The 19,607-nt window shown below is 35.7% G+C and overlaps 1 protein-coding gene across 3 annotated transcripts in view; it reads right to left on the bottom strand.

Moving 5' to 3' along the window:
- Window positions 1-18,969, bottom strand: part of LOC123536450 (delta-like protein 1) — a 228,983-nt gene extending 210,014 nt beyond the window's left edge. For 2 of the 3 annotated variants that reach the window (XM_053548869.1, XM_053548870.1), the window contains exon 1: window positions 18,760-18,968. The gene's annotated coding sequence lies outside the window, so the exon portion shown is untranslated. Of the gene's footprint in view, window positions 1-18,759 lie in introns of all 3 variants that reach the window. The other variant, XM_053548896.1, reaches the window with a different exon arrangement.
- Window positions 18,970-19,607: the final 638 nt, after the last annotated feature.

Consider the following 19,607-nt stretch of genomic DNA (forward strand, 5'->3'; position numbering starts at 1 on the left):
GGTTCAGATTGTTCAATAGTTGATATGTCTATCAAATGCAAATGTAAAACTAGACATTGTATCGAAATAAAAAGAAATACCCAGCTTTTTATATACTTTCATATTAAAGGGCAGTAATTACAAAATTTTATAAAAATAATAAAATATACATTTCAAATAGGAATCTAACTCTATGTAATCGGTCTTTTTGTTCCTTAAATAATTCTCTACCAGAATATACAAAAAGTAAAGAATGTCATTAAATGTTGTTTAAATGTGATTGACCACCTTTAAAGTATAGAAGACGTTGGTCGAATTTACTTGGTCTGTAATAGGTAGAGAAAGCTTTGATGTTTCAGCAGACAAACTTACATGTGCTAAAAAGAATATTACATTTGTGTCTTTCCACATTGAATTTATTCAACTTGTTAAATAAAATTGATAAAATGCTCGGCAGAGCCTTGCATTTTATTATTTTATTCAACTCGTTTAATAAATTCAGTATGAAAAGACACTCAGGTAACATCCTCTATGTAATGCAGAAATGGTCTATTGTTAAAAAAACTGCCACTCTGTAGCTCACCAGTGAGCCAAAGGCTCAGCTTGAGCTATTGTGATTGCTCACCGTCTGACGTCCGTCCGTCTATCCACACTTTTCTTTAAACAACCTCTCCTCCTAAACCACCAGTTCAATTTTGATGAACAAGAATGATCCTTGGATGGCCCCCTTTCAAAATTGTTCAAAGAAGAACTCAGGTTGCCATGGCAACTGAAAGGAAAAACTTTAAAAATCATCTTGTCCAAAACCACAAGACCTAGGCCTTTGATGTTTGGTATGTAGCATTGCCTTGTGGTCCTCTACCAAGTTTGTTCAAATTATGCCCCTGGGGTGAAAAGAGGCCCTGCCCCGGGGGTCCCAAGTTTTACATATAGACTTATATAGGAAAAAACTTTAAAAATCTTCTTGTCTGAAATTGCAAGGCCTAGGCTTTTGATATTTGGTATGTTGCGTTGCCTAGTGGTCCTCTACCAAGATTATTCAAATTATGCCCGAGTTGAAAAGAGGCCCCAGCCAGGGGGTCCCAAGTTTTACATAGACTTATATAGGAAAAAACTTTAAAAATCTTGTTTGAAACCACAAGACGTTGGCCTTTGATATTTGGTATGTAGCATTGCCTTGTGGTCCTCTACCAAGATCATTCTAATTATGCCCCTGGGGTGAAAAGAGGCCCTGCCCTGGGGGTCCCAAGTTTTACCTAGACTTATATAGGAATTTTAAAAAAAAATCTTCTTGTCTGAAAGTTCAAGGCCTAGGCCTTTGATATTTGGTATGTAGCATTGCCTAGTGGATCTCTAACAAGATTGTTCAAATTATGCCGCTGGGGTGAAAAGAGGCCTGCCCGGGTGTCACTTGTTATATGAGTTGTATAAGAAAAAATACTTCAAAAATTATCAGATCATATTTCCTAGACTGTTTAATTATAATTACCTGATGACCCCAAGTGATTAGGGGGTCACCTGACTGTGACCTTGACCTACTGACCTACTTTCTTGTTTTTTAAGACACAGCCTTGAAATTTGGATGACATGTACAGTTTTGCACACCGATCTTAAAACTGACTTTCAGTGACCATGAATGTGACCTACTGACCTACTTTCTTAATATTTTAGCATCAGTTTGACATTTGAAACAAGTAGCTCATATCACTCAGGTGAGCGATCCAGGGTCATTATGACCCTCTTGTTTAGTGGGAGTGCACACTTATCCTGTATTTTGGTACTGGTCCAGTGCCTAAATCCGGACGGTGCTTAATAATTCGGACACCGTTAAAATACACTTTACGATCATGATTTTTTACTGAAATGAACAGGATCGATGTAAACACACGCTTTGATGACCAGTTGTCAACAACAGTGTATGAATGAAAGTATTTCCAGAGAAAATTACCTTCAAACATCCGCACCGCTAAAAGTAATCGTTGTGTGTCACAGGGGATGACGTCATACAGCGCGCGCCAGTTATTTGAGGTGCGACGAGGTACAGATTTAATAAGAAAAATATTCTTCCTTTTGCAGACGACTCTTTTTTTCTTAGTTGATCAAAACTGATGTAAAAACATTTTGTAGAATTCTGTACTGCTCTCAATATTTATTTAAGAAATTAAACTGATTTCTGTTATATGATAATCAATTCAGTAGATGAAAATGCCAGCATTTTGCAGACAAGGGAAGCAATTCATTAGATAAAATCTGTGTGGCGTCATTATAGTGTCATCCCCGTAGTTGTGTCAAAAAGTATACAACAGCGACAGAATCTGCATGTAGGTAAGAATAGTTGTAAATGTTAATTTTCGCTCAGATAGATTTTATTGCGTATTATATTATTGTTACGTTTGGCAGTTACGCATTAAATTAGAACTAGTCTATATGATCATGTGATTAACAGGAAATAAAACTTCAGTCAAACGGAGATGTCTGTATATATTTACAGGACTGAATCCGACTGCTTTGTTTCAAACAAAAGTCGTGTTCATTGTTATTTTTAGTGCACTGATTCGTTGCATTTCATACCCAAATAGTGTCCGAATATTTAAACACTCTGAAGGTCGATTTTGATAGCTTTTACTGGCCCACTTCGGATGACTTTTTTATGATGAAACAGCAATAGACGATTTTGTTGTTTCGCATAGAGATTTATAAAGAACCTAAAATTATACATTTGAAATGTGATGCCCGTGTGGTTTCAGAATGCAAAGTTATAGTAAAAAAAACACCAGAAGTGTCTGGATTTAAGCACTGGACCAGTACATAAATTTTAAAGTGTCTCATAACACCATTTATACATATAAACAACATAAACATTATGTAGTAATTTTCCATATTTTCAAATATGTAATTTGAGTCCAGTATACCTTTAAAGATATATAATAAAATTTCCAAAACCAACTGTCTTTTTATGAAAAATTTGAACCCAGATACAAACAAGAGATCACAGAGTGATCTTGGCGCCCACCAATGTGCCATTTTTGAGTGTTCCAAATTTCAAGACTTATTGACTAGCTCAAGGTCAAATTTCATTTCTGTACACAACACAAATCTATGCATGTGGTCCAAATATGAAGCCTGTACCTTCAAAAATGTGAAAGTAGGTCACTAGGTCAATGTCAAGGTCAAAGTTTGTTTCGGCACACAAAACTATGCATGTGGTCCTAGATTTGAAGCCTGTAGCTACAGAAATGTGAAAGTAGGTCACTAGGTCAATCTTAAGGTCAAAGTTCATTTCGGTACACAAAACTACGTAAGTGGTCCAAATTTGAAGGCTGTAGCTTGAGAAATGTAAAAGTAGGTCACTAGGTCAAAATCCAGGTCAAATTTTACTTCGGAATACAAAACTATGCATGTGGTCCAAATTTGAAGCCTGTACCTTCAAAAATGTAAAAGTAGGTCACTAGGTCAATGTAAAGGTCAAAGTTTGTTTCGGTACACAAAACTATGCATGTGGTCCAAATTTGAAGGCTGTAGCTTGAGAAATGTAAAAGTAGGTCACTAGGTCAAAATCAAGGTCAAATTTTATTTCGGAATACAAAACTATGCATGTGGTCCAAATTTGAAGCCTGTACCTTAAAAATGTGAAAGTAGGTCACTAGGTCAATGTAAAGGTCAAAGGTCATTTCAGTCGCAAAACTATGCAAGTGGTCCAAATTTGAAGGCTGTAGCTTGAGAAATGTAAAAGTAGGTCACTAGGTCAAAATCAAGGTCAAATTTTATTTCAGAATACAAAACTATGCATGTGGTCCAAATTTGAAGCCTGTACCTTCAAAAATGTGAAAGTAGGTCACTAGGTCAATGTCAAGGTCAAAGTTTTTTTCGGTACACAAAACTATGCATGTAGTCCAAATTTGAAGGCTATAGCTTGAGAAATGTGAAAGTAGGTCACTAGGTCAAAATTAATGTCAAATTTCATTTTGAAACACGAAACTATGCATATGGTCAAAATTTGATGCCTGTACCTTCAAAAATGTGAAAGTAGGTCACTAGGTCAAAATAAAGGTCAAAGTTTTTTCCAGTGCACAAAATTATGCATGTGGTCCAAATTTGAAGGCTGTAGCTACAGAAATGTGAAAGTAGGTCACTAGGTCAAAATCAAGGTCAACTCATGTCAAGGTTCATCTTGCCACTCAAAAATATACATCGAGGGCTGAGCGCGAAACTATTGTATCTTGTTCTTTATTTATATACAGTTACAATAGTTTCGTGCTCAGCCCACGACATGTGGTCCAAGTCTGAATGTTGTAGTTACTGACAAGAACATTTTAAAAGCTTTTCCCTATATAAGTCTATATGAACCATGTGACCCCCGGGGCGGGGCCATATTTAACCATAGGAGGATAATTTGAACAAACTTGGTAGAGAACCACTAGATGATGCTACATTACAAGTATCAAAGCCCTAGGCTTTGTGGTTTGGACAAGAAGATTTTCAAAGTTTTTCCCTATATAAGTCTATGTAAACCATATGACCCCCAGGGCGGGGCCATATTTGACCCTAGGGGGATAATTTGAACAATCATAGTTGAAGACCACTAGATGATGTCACATACAAAATATCAAAGCCCTAGGCCCTGTGGTTTTGGACAAGAGGTTATTCAAAGTTTTTCCCTATATAAGTCTATATAAACCATGTGACCCCCAGGGTGGGGCCATATTTGACCCAAGAGAAATAATTTGAACCATCTTGGTAGAGGACCACTAGATGATGCTTCATACCAAATATCAAAGCCCTTGGCTCTGTGGTTTTGGACAAGAAGGTTTTCAAAGTTTTTCCCTATATAAATCTATATAAATTATAGAAATAAACAAAGGGCCATTACTCACTCAAAAATTGTTGAACCAGTCTGATTTTCAGGGGGACACAACTAGGGTACCAATACATCATTCTGACAAAGTTTAGTCAAAATCCCCCCCAGTAGTTTCTGAGGAGATGCGATAACGAGAAATTGTTAACGGACGGAATGACGGACGGACGGACCACGGACGCAGGGTGATTTTAATAGCCCACCATCTGATGATGGTGGGCTAATGACAAAAAGATTAAAGGACTTAAAATTACAGACTAATTGATAACATTAAATTTACCAACAATTTTACCATATGTATTATCAATTTTGTGGTAAGCCAGTATTCATATAAATTGAAATTCCAAAATGTACACCACCAAAAATTACCATTTTGGTTTAAAAAGCCCGCTGAGTGTGTGGACTTAAAATATAAAGAAGAGATATGATCGCAGTCTGATTAGGATATATATATCAATATATGCAACAGTCTGCAGGGGTGTAAAAAACATTTTCACACCACTCGCCCCGCAGGACTAGTAGCCAGTAAAATCCACTCGCCCTTAGTGAACAGTCACCCTAATAATTGACATTTTAGTACTGTCACTTTTATGAAAGGAGTATTATGTACAAGCAAATTTCAAATATAACAGTAGACAAATAATATTCTCTTGTACATTACGTTTCCTTTGTAATTAATCATATTTGTTGTTCTTAGATTTCCTTTTCACAGCAGACATTTTTCTTTTTATGCCCCCCGAAGAGAGGCATATTAGTTTTCAACTGTCCGTTCGTTAGTCACAACGTTAACTTTTTGCATGAAGGCACTTTACTCGCGAACCACTGCACCCAGGACCTTCAAACTTCACATGCTGATAGTACTCATTGAGTACATGACCCCTACTGACTTTGGGATCACCAGGTCAAAGGTCAAGGTCACAGGGGCCAACATTAACTTTTTGCATGAAGGCACTTTACTCGCAAACCACTGCACCCAGGACCTTCAAACTTCACATGCTGATAGTACTCATTGAGTACACAACCCCTACCGACTTTGGGATCACCAGGTCAAAGATCAAGGTCACAGGGGCCAACGTTAACTTTTTGCATGAAGGCACTTTACTTGCGAACCACTGCACCCAGGACCTTCAAACTTCACATGCTGATAGTACTTATTGAGTACACGACCCCTACTGACATTGGGGTCACCAGGTCAAAGGTCATGGTCACAGGGGCCAACGTTAACTTTTTGCATGAAGGCATTTGACTCCCGAACCACTGCACCCAGGACCTTCAAACTTCACATGCTGTTAGTACTCATCGAGTACACAACCCCTACTGACTTTGGGGTCACCAGGTCAAAGGATAAGGTCACAGGGGCCAATGTTAACTTTTTGCATGAAGGCACTTTACTCGCAAACCACTGCACCCAGGACCTTCAAACTTCACATGCTGATAGTACTCATGGAGTACACAACCCCTATCGACTTTGGGGTCACCAGGTCAAAGGTCAAGGTCACAGGGGCCAGAGTTAACTTTTTGCATGAAGGCACTTAGCTCGCGAACTACTGCACCCAGGACCTTCAAACTTCACATGCTGATAGTACTTATTGAGTACACGACCCCTACTGACATTTGGGTCACCACGTCAAAGGCCAAGGTCACAGGGGCCAATGTTAACTTTTTGCATGAAGGCACTTTACTCGCGAACCACTGCACCCAGGGCCTTCAAACTTCATATGCTAATAGTACTTATTGAGTACACGACCCCTATTGACTTTGGGGTCACCACATCAAAGGTCAAGGTCACCAGGTCAAAGGTCAAGGCGCTGCAGGGGTATTTGTCACCATTAGTGACAGCTCTTGATCTTTCACTCTATTTTTGTCATCTCCACCACCCAGTTGCTCCCCATAATAACTGCATCGATAGTAATAATAATCACAGTCTAACCCCTACCATATTTTCCCAAAGTGTTAGGACAGCATAAAATAGTTATTTTCACTTTCTCAAGAGTTATTTCCCGAAAAATGATTATTTTGTAAAGTGTCCCAAAAATATGGACACAATCATCCACCTACCCATGTTGAAAGCAAAAAAAAGCACCGTTAACGATTATCGGTAATTATTCTGTTGATAAACTTAGTAATTGGCCTTGTTTTCATCATCAGTTAACACCCCCTCAAAGAGCTAAAGGAAGTGTGCTGGTATCATGACATCTGAAGTGGAGATCAAAGCGGTATAGTTGGCGTAGATTGTTATGGCATTACGTCATGTTTTCGCGCCATGTGACACATCAATGTCTGATTGTACCGCCTCAGTTCTTTAAATTGCTGAGAAGTAGAAATCAATAAAAAAGTATCTTCTTTAATTTGCTAATGCAAATGTGCAATATGCCCTATAAACTGACAGGTAAATGTGTCAAACGATAATAGTGGATATCCTACCTCTGTGACCTATTTGCCCTCAAGGAATTTACATTATTGTTTGCAATGGAATATCTTATAAAGTGTCGTGTCATAAAATAGTTATACATGTACAAAGATTCAATTAAAACTTATTAAAAACAGCAACGACATCATATTTTAAGACCACATTTTTATTTACGTTCACAAGGCCATGTAACAGGTAACCTATTCTGCCGCACTAACAGAAATCTGTTTGCCAAAAATCGTTTTACTTCATGTATTTAAATTGCTGCCGCTTTTTCATTATTTAAGATTTTTTTATTCTGTTTAATGTACTTTCTGGTCAAAAGTCTAAATTTTCTGCCCATAGTATGTATCATTTATTTACTTTTAAAAAGAAATAAGTAATTAAGATCGCGCTGTTTTACAAATAATTAAATGAAAATTCAACTGTTCTTATAGAATTTTGCCTACATTCCTGTTGATATCTTATTAAAATCTTTATAGAATTCAAACTGTATTACTTCTCAAGCGGTGTTGAAAAATTGAAGCGAGGAAATAAAAATAAATGCACTACATGCGTTTTTTGTGTATGTGTTGATAAACAAAAGTAACGGCGATGTGAATTAGATATTACTATAGGTCGCACGTGCTCGTGGAATGAAACTTTGAAAATCTTCTTCTCAAATGCCACAGGTCCTAGAGCTATGATATTTGGTGTGTAGCATCATCTACTGGTCCTCTACCAAGATTGTTCAAACTATCCCCCTAGGGTCAAATATGGCCCTGCCCTGGGGGTCACATTGTTAACATAGACTTATAAAGGGAAAAACTTTGATAATCTTCTTGTCAAAAATCACAGGGCCAAGGGCTTTGATATTTGGTGTGTGACATTATCTAGTGGTCCTCTACCAAGATTGTTCAAATTATGCCCCGGGGGTGAAAAGAGGCCCCGCCCTGGAGGTCCCAAGTTTTACATAGACTTGTGGAGGAAAAAACTTTAAAAATCTTCATGTCTTAAACCACAAGACCTAGGCTTTTGATATTTGGTATGTAGTATTGCCTGGTGGTCCTCTACCAAGATTGTTTAAATTATTGCCCTGGGGTAAAAAGAGGCCCCGCCCTGGGAGTCCCAAGTTTTACATAGACATATAGGAGAAAAACTTCTTGTCTGAAACCACAAGACCAGTAGGCCTTTGATATTTGGTGTGTAGCATTGCCTTATGGTCCTCTACCAAGATCGTTCAAATTATGCCCCTGGGATGAAAAGAGGCCCTTTCCTGGGGGTCCCAAGTTTTACCTAGACTTATATAGGAAATTTAAAAAGAAATTTCTTCTTGTCTGAAAGTTCAAGGCCTAGGCCTTTGATACTTGGTATGTAGCATTGCCTAGTGATTCTCTAACAAGAATATGCAAATTATGCCCCAGGGGAGAAAAGAGGCCCTGCCCCAGGGGTCACTTGTTATATGAGTTACATAGGAAAAAATACTTTAAAATTTTTCTGATCATATTTCCTAGACTGTTTTATTATAATTACCTGATGACCCTAAGTAATTAGGGGTCACTTGACTTTGACCTTGACCTGCTGACCTACTTTTTTGTTTTTTAAGATAGCCTTGAAATTTGGATGACAAATACAGTTTTGCACACTGATCTTTATACAGTTTTGCACACCAATCTTAACAGCATTGAAATTCGGACCACGTCAATAACTTTCGATAAAGATTTCAATACTCATCTTTAATGTTCTTAGCCCTGACCTACTGACCTATTTTCTTGTTTTCGAAGCTACAGCAAAAAGATTTGGACCACATGTATAATGTTTGATTTCAATACTTATCTTGAATGGTCATAATCATGACCTACTGACCTACTTTTTCGTTTTTGAAGTTACAGTATAGAAATTTGGACCACCTGTATAATTTTTTATACAAATTTCAATACTCATCTTGAATTGTCTTAATTGTGACCTGATGACCTACTTTCTTGTTTTTGAAGATACAGCATGGAAATTTGGACCACATGTAGAACTTTTGATACAGATTTCAATACTCATCTTCAGTATTATTAACCCTGACATACTGACCTGCTTTCTTGTTTTTGAAGCTACAGCAAAGAGATTTGGACCACCTGTATAATTTTTCAACAGATTTCAGTACTCATCTTGAAGAATCTTTACCATGACCTTCTCACCTAGTTTTTTTGTTTTGTTTTTGAAGCTTTAGCAAAGAAATTTGTTCAAATAAGCAATTAACTCAGGTGAGCGATATAGGACCATCATGGCCCTCTTGTCTTGTTTTGGTGTGATATGATTCCTTGTTACAGTTTATTATGAGATACTGTGTTCTAACTTTATTCTGATATAATGTCTTGCTTACTAATTTTGATGTTGACATAATTGTTCAATAACCTTAACTTTAGCATTGTTTCTTGTTTGCTAACTTTAACTTTGATATGATTTTTGTTCATCGAAAAAGTTTGTGTCACATGCTTCTTAAAAAGTATTTGACATAGAGTCATGAAATGTGAGGGGATTGTTATGTAGCATGTGAAATTGTGCACCTGGTATTCTGTTTCTGATTTCACTCAGCCAGACCAGAGTTATGACCCTTGAGTTAGTAAAAAGTATGAATTAGGGTCTAAATGTTTGTGTCCCATCTATCAAAAAGTATTTGACCTAGAGTCATGAAACTTTTTATAGGAATGATTTTGCAGTTGTGCACCTGGGGTTTTATTTTGGAGTTTACTCTGCCTACCCCCTCCCCCTGGATTTATTTAGCACACCTGAGCCAAAGGCTCATGGTGAACTTTTGTGACCGCTCAATGTCCGTCGTCCGTCTGTCAACATTTTCTAAAAAAAATCTTCTTGAAAACCACGGGCAGAATTACAACTCATAGGATTGATCCTAGGATGGTCCCCTTTCAAAATTGTTCAAAGAATTGAATTCCATGCAGAACTCTGGTTGCCATGGCAACAGAAAGGAAAAACTTTAAAAATCTTCTTGTCCCAAACCACAGGGCCTAGAGCCTTGATATTTGGCATGTGACATCATCTAATGGTCCTCTATGAAAATTGTTCATATGCCCCTGGGTGAAAAGAGGCCCCGCCTGGGTGGTCCCAAGTTTTGCATAGACTTATATAGGAAAAAACTTTAAAAATCTTCTTGTCTAAAACCACACAACCTAGGCCTTTGATATTTGGTATATAGCATTGCCTTGTGGTCCTCTACCTAATTTGTTCAAATCATTACCCTGGAGTGAAAAGAGGCCCTGCCCCGGGGGGTCTCAAGTTTTACATAGACTTACATAGGAATTTAAAAAAAAAATCTTGTCTGAAACTGCAAGGCCTAGGCTTTTGACTATTATTATTATTATTATACCACATTTATATAGCACACTTTTCATGCACATGTACACGTTCAAAAGTGCTTTACAGAATAAATTGCAAAAATACAAACAAATACGCATACAAAAAAAATGCATTCCACATTAACAAAAATCATGAATGTAAAACGTATAGATTAAACAAGATAAACATACATACATACATACATACATATATTGATATTTGGTATGTTGCATTGCCTTGTGGTTCTCTACCAAAATTGTTCAAATTATTACCCTAGGGTGAAAAGAGGCCCTGCCCCGTGGGGTCTCAAGTTTTTATTTTTAATTAAAAAATCTTCTTGTCCTAAAATTCAAGGCCTAGGCCTTTGATATTTGGTGTGTAGCATTGCCTTACAAGATTGTTAAAATTATACCCCTTGGATGAAAAGAGGCCCCGCCCTTGGGGTCACTTGTTATATGAGTTATATAGGAAAAAGTACTTAAAAATTATTAGATCATAGTTCCTAGACTGTTTAATTATAATTACCTGATGACCCCAAGTGATTAGGGGTCACCAGACTGTGACCTTGACCTACTGACCTACTTTCTTGTTTTTTAAGATACAGCCTTGAAATTTGGATGACATAAACAGTTAAGCACACAGATCTTAAAACTGACTTTCAGTGACCATGAATGTGACCTACTGACCTACTTTCTTTATATTTTAGGATCAGTTTGTCATTTGAATCATGTGGCTCATATTACTCAGGTGAGCGATTCAGGGTCATCATGACCCTCTTGTTTATTTTACTCTTTCAATTTCTTTCGTCTTGTGATTCTGTTTTTTGATAATGTTTCGAAGTATCTAAACCTCACACCTCTGATCCTTCTTGACTCACACCCCCAACACAAGGTAATATAAAAATTTAACTAGTCTTTGTTTTTTCAACAAGTAAGGCAGTGTCCTATGAAGATCTAGTTGTAAAAAGGTACAATGTTCTTGAATACTATAGCTGTTGCTTTGAATGCTTTTTCCACTAGTTTCATATCATTTCATGAGTAAGTAGGAGAAGAACCATAACTGTCTTGAATTTTTATTACAAATTATGGCACATTTTAATATGTATTTAGAACTGGCACACTCCTATTCATTCACACATTACATTTGATATGATTTCCTGTTCCTTTACTTTAATTATGCACCTAATTGGACAAAAAGTGGGTAAGCATTGTTTTACTCGTGTTGGTCATTGGTAGACCATTAGTAGACATTGGTAGACCATTTGGTTTCTGATCAATGATGGAGAAAGCTTAGGCTGCCATACTTTGTGGGATAATTGTGTTCAGTAGATAGCTTTTAAAGTGAAGCTGAGGGAGGGTCACAATGGATGCTATTGTCCAAACCATACTGTTATCTTTTGTCATTGGTATCATTAATGACACATTCTAGATTCAAGCTGGACATAAAATAAAAATGTTTAAATAGAAAATTTATATTTGGTTCCTGCAAATTTAAGAATGTGGAAAAACCCTGTCCTAGATTTGTTGAACCTTGTAGTAGTACAGGGTAAAAAATAAAACAAAAAAAACCCCAAAAAAACTGAAATATATTGATATACTGCTGAAAAATTTAATACCAGACTGCATTCATTGAGAGTGTAAATTTTCTTTGTTAAAATCATGTGTTGCAAGGTGTTGATAGATTTTCATTTACTCATTAGTATGATACTCTCAACTTTCATCCAAATACAATCGAAAAAGCGTATTTAAAAAGAATGAATGCATTTTTTGACGGGTATATGAAAACTTTGAATATATATTGGCATCGAGTTGAAAGGGCGATAAATAAAGCATTCCTGTAACAAAAGACAAGACAATTTTCCCAGGGTTTTTTAAAAAGATGTATGAGCAGTGTGATTTTTAAGGGTGATCATCAAATTATGATATGTCTATTGGTTGTTTTGCAGAAGGGTGACAATCCATCAATCACATTTTAATGTGATTTTATTATGCAGTCTGTAGAAAATCAAATCGGCTCAATATTACTTCTTACATAGCTTTTTTTGTTGCATTTAATGAAAGTTCTAAAATTACAAACCATATAAACTGTGACCTTAAAGCATCTTTTGGTTGTAAAACTACCAAATTTAAAATCTGATTGTAAGAACAGTTTAAGAGGGTTGACAGAGAGGCTGTCATTGCTATTATGATGCTCATTCCACAAAGGAAAAGAAATTGTGAGAAAATTGTAAGAAATTTATTTAAAACAAAATGATCTGTCCCATTATTTTGTATATTGCCTTTAAAACCACTTAAAATTGTCATAATAACATTAATTTTGTAGTACATTGCAATTGTAAGTCTTATCATTTTTGTATTTTCACAAGAATTTTAATACAAACCATTTACAATTTTTAATAAGCTTTCGGGCTTTGATGTAAAAAGTTAAATCATTTTTGATGTAAAAAGTTAAATCATTTTCTAGTCTATTCAGTATGATGAGTTGTCAGTTAGGGTAAAACATTTCTGTTCTAATGATGATGCTGCTTCTTTGATATTTTCAGATTTTGTCTTACCTGGCTTTTGGAAAAGTTTTTATCAATATAGTGGACACTGAAAATCAATGATTAGAGGCTGATAATTGTAGATTGGGAAATATACACAATTTCTGCAGGGTGACTTGTACTCCCTGAAAGTATGCATTTGTTGATGCAAAGATAAATGCTATTATTTGTTTTTAAGTGTCCATGTTACAGGAATCTTCAGCATGACCAAGTGGTAAAAAATCTCAAAATGGTCAGATTTAAATCTCCACTAAGAGCAATCAGACATAATGTAAGTGTTAATAAAAAGGAACACACTTAAGCAGAGTTTTAATGCTTTTAAATCTGCAGAGGAATTTTCTTTATTTCTTTTTGTGCCCCCCCACCCCAAAGTTTTTTGAGGGGTGCAGGGCACTTGGAAAAATAGCCTATTAAAGTTTGTGTCCCATGTATTTCAAAAAAGTATTTTACCCATGATCATGAAACATTACTGGAATATTATTCAGCATGTGAAGTTGTGCACCTGGGGTTTTGTTAGAGATATCACTCAGGCTCTTGACTTAGTCAAAAATATGCATAGAAGGGCATAGAATTTTGTGTTGCACATATCTCAAAAAGTGTTTGATCTAGGGTCATGAAACATCATAGCAGTATTATTCAGCATGTGAAGTTATGCACCAGGATTTTGTTCCAGATTTCTGTCAGTCAGACCAGAGTTATTGCCCTTGATTGTCAAAAATATGCATAAAGGCCATACAAGTTTGTGTTGCATGTATCTAAAAAAAACATTTGACTTGGAGTCATTGATACATTGATATTGCTAAAACATTGATATCTGATATAAATGCGAATAGCTTAAAGTGGTGTGGCAAAACCGATAGCTCATGTAGCTTGTCACAGTGGTGTGGCAAAACAGATAGCTCATATAGCTTGTCACATCCATTTTTCATGTGCTATATTTGAGATGCAGAGCATGAAATTTTAATCATAAGTTGATAAATTATTGAGGGTCTTTTTAGCTAATTATAGAATCAATTAAGTAAAATGTTCAAGATTTATTGTCAGTGATAGAAAAAACAACAGCCCTATTAATATGCAAGAGGGAAAAAAAAGCAAAAAGAGTAATCAGTAAAAAGCTGGTAAAGTAATCTGGTAAATCATTAATGTTGTCATAATTAATGACTATCTGGATAAATTGTGATTTTGATATTTACTTTTGATGTAAATGAAAAGAAATGAAATTATCAGAATATTCTGCATGGAAACCTTTCTCATTTTCAAGTAATTTTTAGAAATCTTGGGTTATAAAAATAATGATAATAATAAGGTTTAAGAAAAGGGTAGTGAATTAATTATTTTTTGAAATTTGAGTATTAGTGCAAAATACAGTGCTATTTAAAGACTCGTCAAAGTCAGGCTCTTAAAATTTAAGGTCATGGTTATTAAAGGTCAAAATGCATAATGTAATGGCCACTACAATACAGGAGGAACAGTCTAGGTGTGCGTGGCCGGGATGCATCTGAGGAGGTGGGAGAAGTAGAATTAATTGTAAAACATCAAGAAGTATCTCTGACAGTTACTATATTTTGCAACAAAGAGTACAGGAGGGAGCAAAATTTCACAAAACTTTAATCCACAATAACTGCAGGACTTCAAATCATTTCTTACTACTAACTGTAACAATGATTGAGCTTCCTTTAAATATATTGGGCTTTATGTCATAAGTTTGCATGTGAAATGTCTTTGCATAATATAAATGGAGCACAAAAGCTTTCTTTATGAGGCACTGCATTTAAATTAATGAAAAAATTTCTTTATGGGGCAAGCTGCCACAACACTTGGTATTTGCAATAATAAAGTTTACTAGAGAACAGATAAAAAGTGTATTGTTTGCATGTAATAAACATGGGCAGACATTTTCTTGATTGCAGGAGATTCATGCAATTATTAGAGAGATCTATCATAGATGACGGCTGTGAATCAATATACACAACAATAAGTAAGTTGTCAGTTTGATATTATTGCAAAATCAGGCTTAAACCCAGTTTTTGTTGGCTTGGAATGTATCAAGTTGGTAACTAGTGTTGTAAGTAGGACTGAAAACTCTTGACACTTAGTCAGTATGTTTGTTTGGTTGATAATAGAGTTGATTTTTAAACAGGATACAAAATCAATACAAACTGATGAAATTAATTCAAAAGAAAAGAAAAACAAATCTTCTCTTGTTATACTAGTAATTAATGATAAAATATTTCTACCTTCTTGTCACTAGAGAGAAAAAATACTACTGCAGAGAAAGAACTATTAATCTTCTAGCTGTTTTGCATTACTTTCTTTTGCTTCCTGTGGAGTTCCTTTAACTGTTCCTTTGACTAAAACTCCTTCATCTTCCATTTTATTGTAACTTTTCAGCAAAAGGGGTTGTGTCCCATTTTATTTGGACTTTTCAAGGAAAACAAGTCACATCCCATTTTATTGTAACTTTTCTGGAGAAAGTCATGTCCAATTGTTACTTTTCAGCAGAAAGTGGTTGTGTCCCATTTTATTGTAACTTTTGTGCAGATAGAGGTCATGACTGTGCTATTTTATTGTATCTTTCAGTTTTGAAAAGGAAAAAAATGTGTCAAGATTTTTTGGTAATTTTTAGTTAAAAACATTTATTTCAGATAACGAGAAAATGGGTGTTATGGACCAGTTCAGTACTGTTGAATCAAAGAAAGTTTTGGATAAACTTTGTTGCTACAAAAACTTGATTTCGTTAAAAAATTGCAAAAATGGAATCCCTTTTAAAGCTTATTTTGACCGTTGCAATACTATTGATATTGCAGAAAGGATTGTTGCAATGCTGTTGGTATTGCAGAATGCAGGGTGGTATTGTAGTACTGCTGATATTGCGGAAAGGATTATTGCAATGCTGTTGGTACTGCAAGGTAGTATTGCAGTACTGCTGATATTGTAGAAAGGATTATTGCTGATATTGTGGAAAGGATTATTGCAGTGCTGGTTATATTGCAGGGTAGTTTTGCAGTACTGCTGATATTGTGGAAAGGATTATTGCAGTGCTGTTCATATTGCAGGGTAGTATTGCAGTACTGCTGATATTGTGGAAAGGATTATTGCAGTGCTGTTCATATTGCAGGGTAGTATTGCAGTACTGCTGAAATTGTGGAAAGGATTATTGCAGTGCTGTTCATATTGCAGGGTAGTATTGCAGTACTGCTGAAATTGTGGAAAAGATTATTGCAGTGCTGTTCATATTGCAGGGTAGTATTGCTGTACTGCTGAAATTGTGGAAAGGATTATTGCAGTGCTGTTCATATTGCAGGGTAGTATTGCAGTACTGCTGAAATTGTGGAAAGGATTATTGCAGTGCTGTTCATATTGCAGGGTAGTATTGCAGTACTGCTGATATTGTGGAAAGGATTATTGCAGTGCTGTTCATATTGCAGGGTAGTATTGCAGTACTGCTGAAATTGTGGAAAAGATTATTGCAGTGCTGTTCATATTGCAGGGTAGTATTGCTGTACTGCTGATATTGTGGAAAGGATTATTGCTGATATTGTGGAAAGGATTATTGCAGAGTTGTTCATATTGCAGGGTAGTATTGCTGTACTGCTGATATTGTGGAAAGGATTATTGCAGTGCTGTTCATATTGCAGGGTAGTATTGCTGTACTGCTGATATTGTGGAAAGGATTATTGCAGTGTTTTTCATATTGCAGGGTAGTATTGCTGTACTGCTGATATTGTGGAAAGGATTTTGTGAAAAGGATTATTGCAATGCTGTTGAAACTGTGGGAAGATTTCTTGCAATACTATTGATATTGCTGACAGAATTAAAGCAGTCCTGTTGATATTGAAGGTGGACCGGCGGTCTATTGGTAACACGCTTGTCTGTCAATCCAGAGGCCCAGGGTTCGAATCCCAGTCCAGGCACTGGAAATTACTGAGATGCTCTTGAGTGTCGCAATCCCACCTAACTAAGTTCTGGTATTGGTTCTTCGCGTGTATCGGTGCTATACACCTGGCACGTTAAAGAACCAGACTATCTATTCGCAAAGAGCTAGGCTAAGTTAGCCAGACAGGCCTGTATCTAAAAAGAATTTCTCTCTATCTGTTCTGGGGGCTTTATCTCACTCTGTCCCTATGGTCAGATTGCTCCGTGCCTGTACTAGTAGAGGATGAATTTCGTGCCCTGTGTGGCTGCATTTGAACGTGTTTATCATGAGAAGGGCGCTAGATAAATCGGGTATAATGATGACAATATAACTGAGAGAAGGCTGTTGATTTTGTAGCCTACTATTGCAATACTGTTGATATTGCCGGAAAGATTCTTGAAGTGCTGTTAATATCGCAACATACTACAATAGCACTGTTGATATTGTTGGAAAGATTTTTGTAATACTCTTGATATTGCTAGAAGGATTCTTGCAATACTGTGGATATTGCTAGAAGGATTCTTGCAATACTGTGGATATTGCTAGAAGGATTCTTGCAATACTGTGGATATTGCTGACAAAATTAAAGCAGTCCTGTTGATATTGAATGAAGGCTGTTGATATGGCAGCATACTACTATAACACTTTTGATATTGCTGGAAGGATTCTTGCAATATTGTGGATATTGCAGGATACTGTTGCAGTTTAATATTACAATTGTTGGTGGTTTTCCAAAATTGAAAACGAGGATATGATGATCATTTTCCTTACTTTTTGTTGCACAGTTTTAAACTCACTTGAACATTAGTTTTATGGGACAGACGGAATGAGGTCCACTTAGTCTGATTTTTGTTTGTAGGGTACATTTATAATTGCAATCAAAACTGTAAAAACAGCAGAGAATTTTATGGGAACACAGTTTTAGTTTAGCAAAAATATTCTTTTTTGTTGATTATCAAAAAACATTGACAGCTGAAGGAACAGCTGAAGGAACAATCAGCAGTAGTTATTGGATATAGTACTTTAGTCAGTTCAGAAGCTCACATAAGCTTACACTGTACTTGTTCTGCTATCTTGCCAACATTAAACAAGTGTTGCACTATCCATTACCTCTCAGAACAAGCTGAGTCTGCTATCATTTTGCTTGATTGCAATGGAGCATCTTATACATTCTATTTATTATTATATCTTTTTGGATTGTCTAGTTCACCATTGATGCATACTGTTGGGACACTAACAGTCATCCATCGATAGTTCAGTCTATTGTTACACCTCTAATGTTGACCATAGCGATATTCTAACACGCGACAAGCACTCGGTTCATTGTACCACAGCTGCATTGACATACAAATGTGTTTATTATAGATTCATGATGGCGACAAAATTCAGAGAAATAAAGTTAAAATGATTTGTTTTATTATTTTAAAAGAAAACTAGATATTTTTAAAAGTATTAAAATTATAAGGTTTATCTTATAAGACTAACAAAAGTATGAACGGTATAAATTTTCTGTAAAAATTCATTTTTATGACATTTTTCAATAGAAACTATGTTTCAAAAAATATAAATCCAGGGTTGTGTTTCACAGGATGATATTTCACAGTATAAAGTGTCATATGTATACAAATGGCCAAACCTATATGTAATAGTTATATCACCTAATGATTATGGATGTAAAGTTTAAAAGAAATAGACATTTAATGAGTAGGCAAATATATACTGCAATCACTCACCTGTGGGTTTACACCTGTCACTGAAGAGTGTGGGAAAATTTAAAATCCGATAATTTGTCCTCGCTTTAAAAATATATATATTTTATTGTATTAAAAAAACTATCCTCTAAAAATTTTCATGTCCGTTTTTATTATTTTCTTGTAGAAAATAAACACTTTGAGATTAGCTTTAAACAATAAGCAGGTAAAGTGAATGTCTCAAATTACCTATACGTAACCCTTCGCAATGCAAAGTTAACCTCGGAGATAAGTTGAAGTCATAACTCAGAATCAAAAATAGAAGCGTAAGTTTTGAACCGTGGGAAAGTTTTCAGCGCAAATATTGATACTGAATAGGAAGAGCCTATAATCAGATAAAAGTAAAAAACTATTTATCAGTTATTATGTATTGTATACCAAGGGCTTGTGTGTTTGGCCATGAACGATTACCAGCGGTAGATCAATGGTGTAAAATTCACTTTGATTTTGGGTTATCAAATTAACTGTTTTGATTATAATCACGCTGTAAAGAAAAGGGTGACCGAAGTCTGTTGTAAAAGGGACGTTCTTTACGATTGTCTAGTACATTATAGGGCTTTATATAATTATTTGGGAGGGGAGTGGTTGACAATTGGTTATGGTTGTCGCTGTGACATTATGTCTGCTGCGTGTGTGTGTGTCGCGTGGAACATATCAGTCTTATGAGGAAATGTTGTTTCTTAATGAGTGTGATAAGAATAGAGTATTATGTTTCTTAATTAATGTTACAAGTCTGGTGTATGTACAGTTATGAATATCATCAAGAAAAAAAAAAAAAAAAATTATATCAGATAGTGTTAATTTTTTTATTTATGGTTTAAAGTCATTTT

The sequence above is a fragment of the Mercenaria mercenaria genome, chromosome 1 (assembly GCF_021730395.1).
Source record: "Mercenaria mercenaria strain notata chromosome 1, MADL_Memer_1, whole genome shotgun sequence".
Lineage (NCBI taxonomy): Eukaryota > Metazoa > Mollusca > Bivalvia > Venerida > Veneridae > Mercenaria > Mercenaria mercenaria.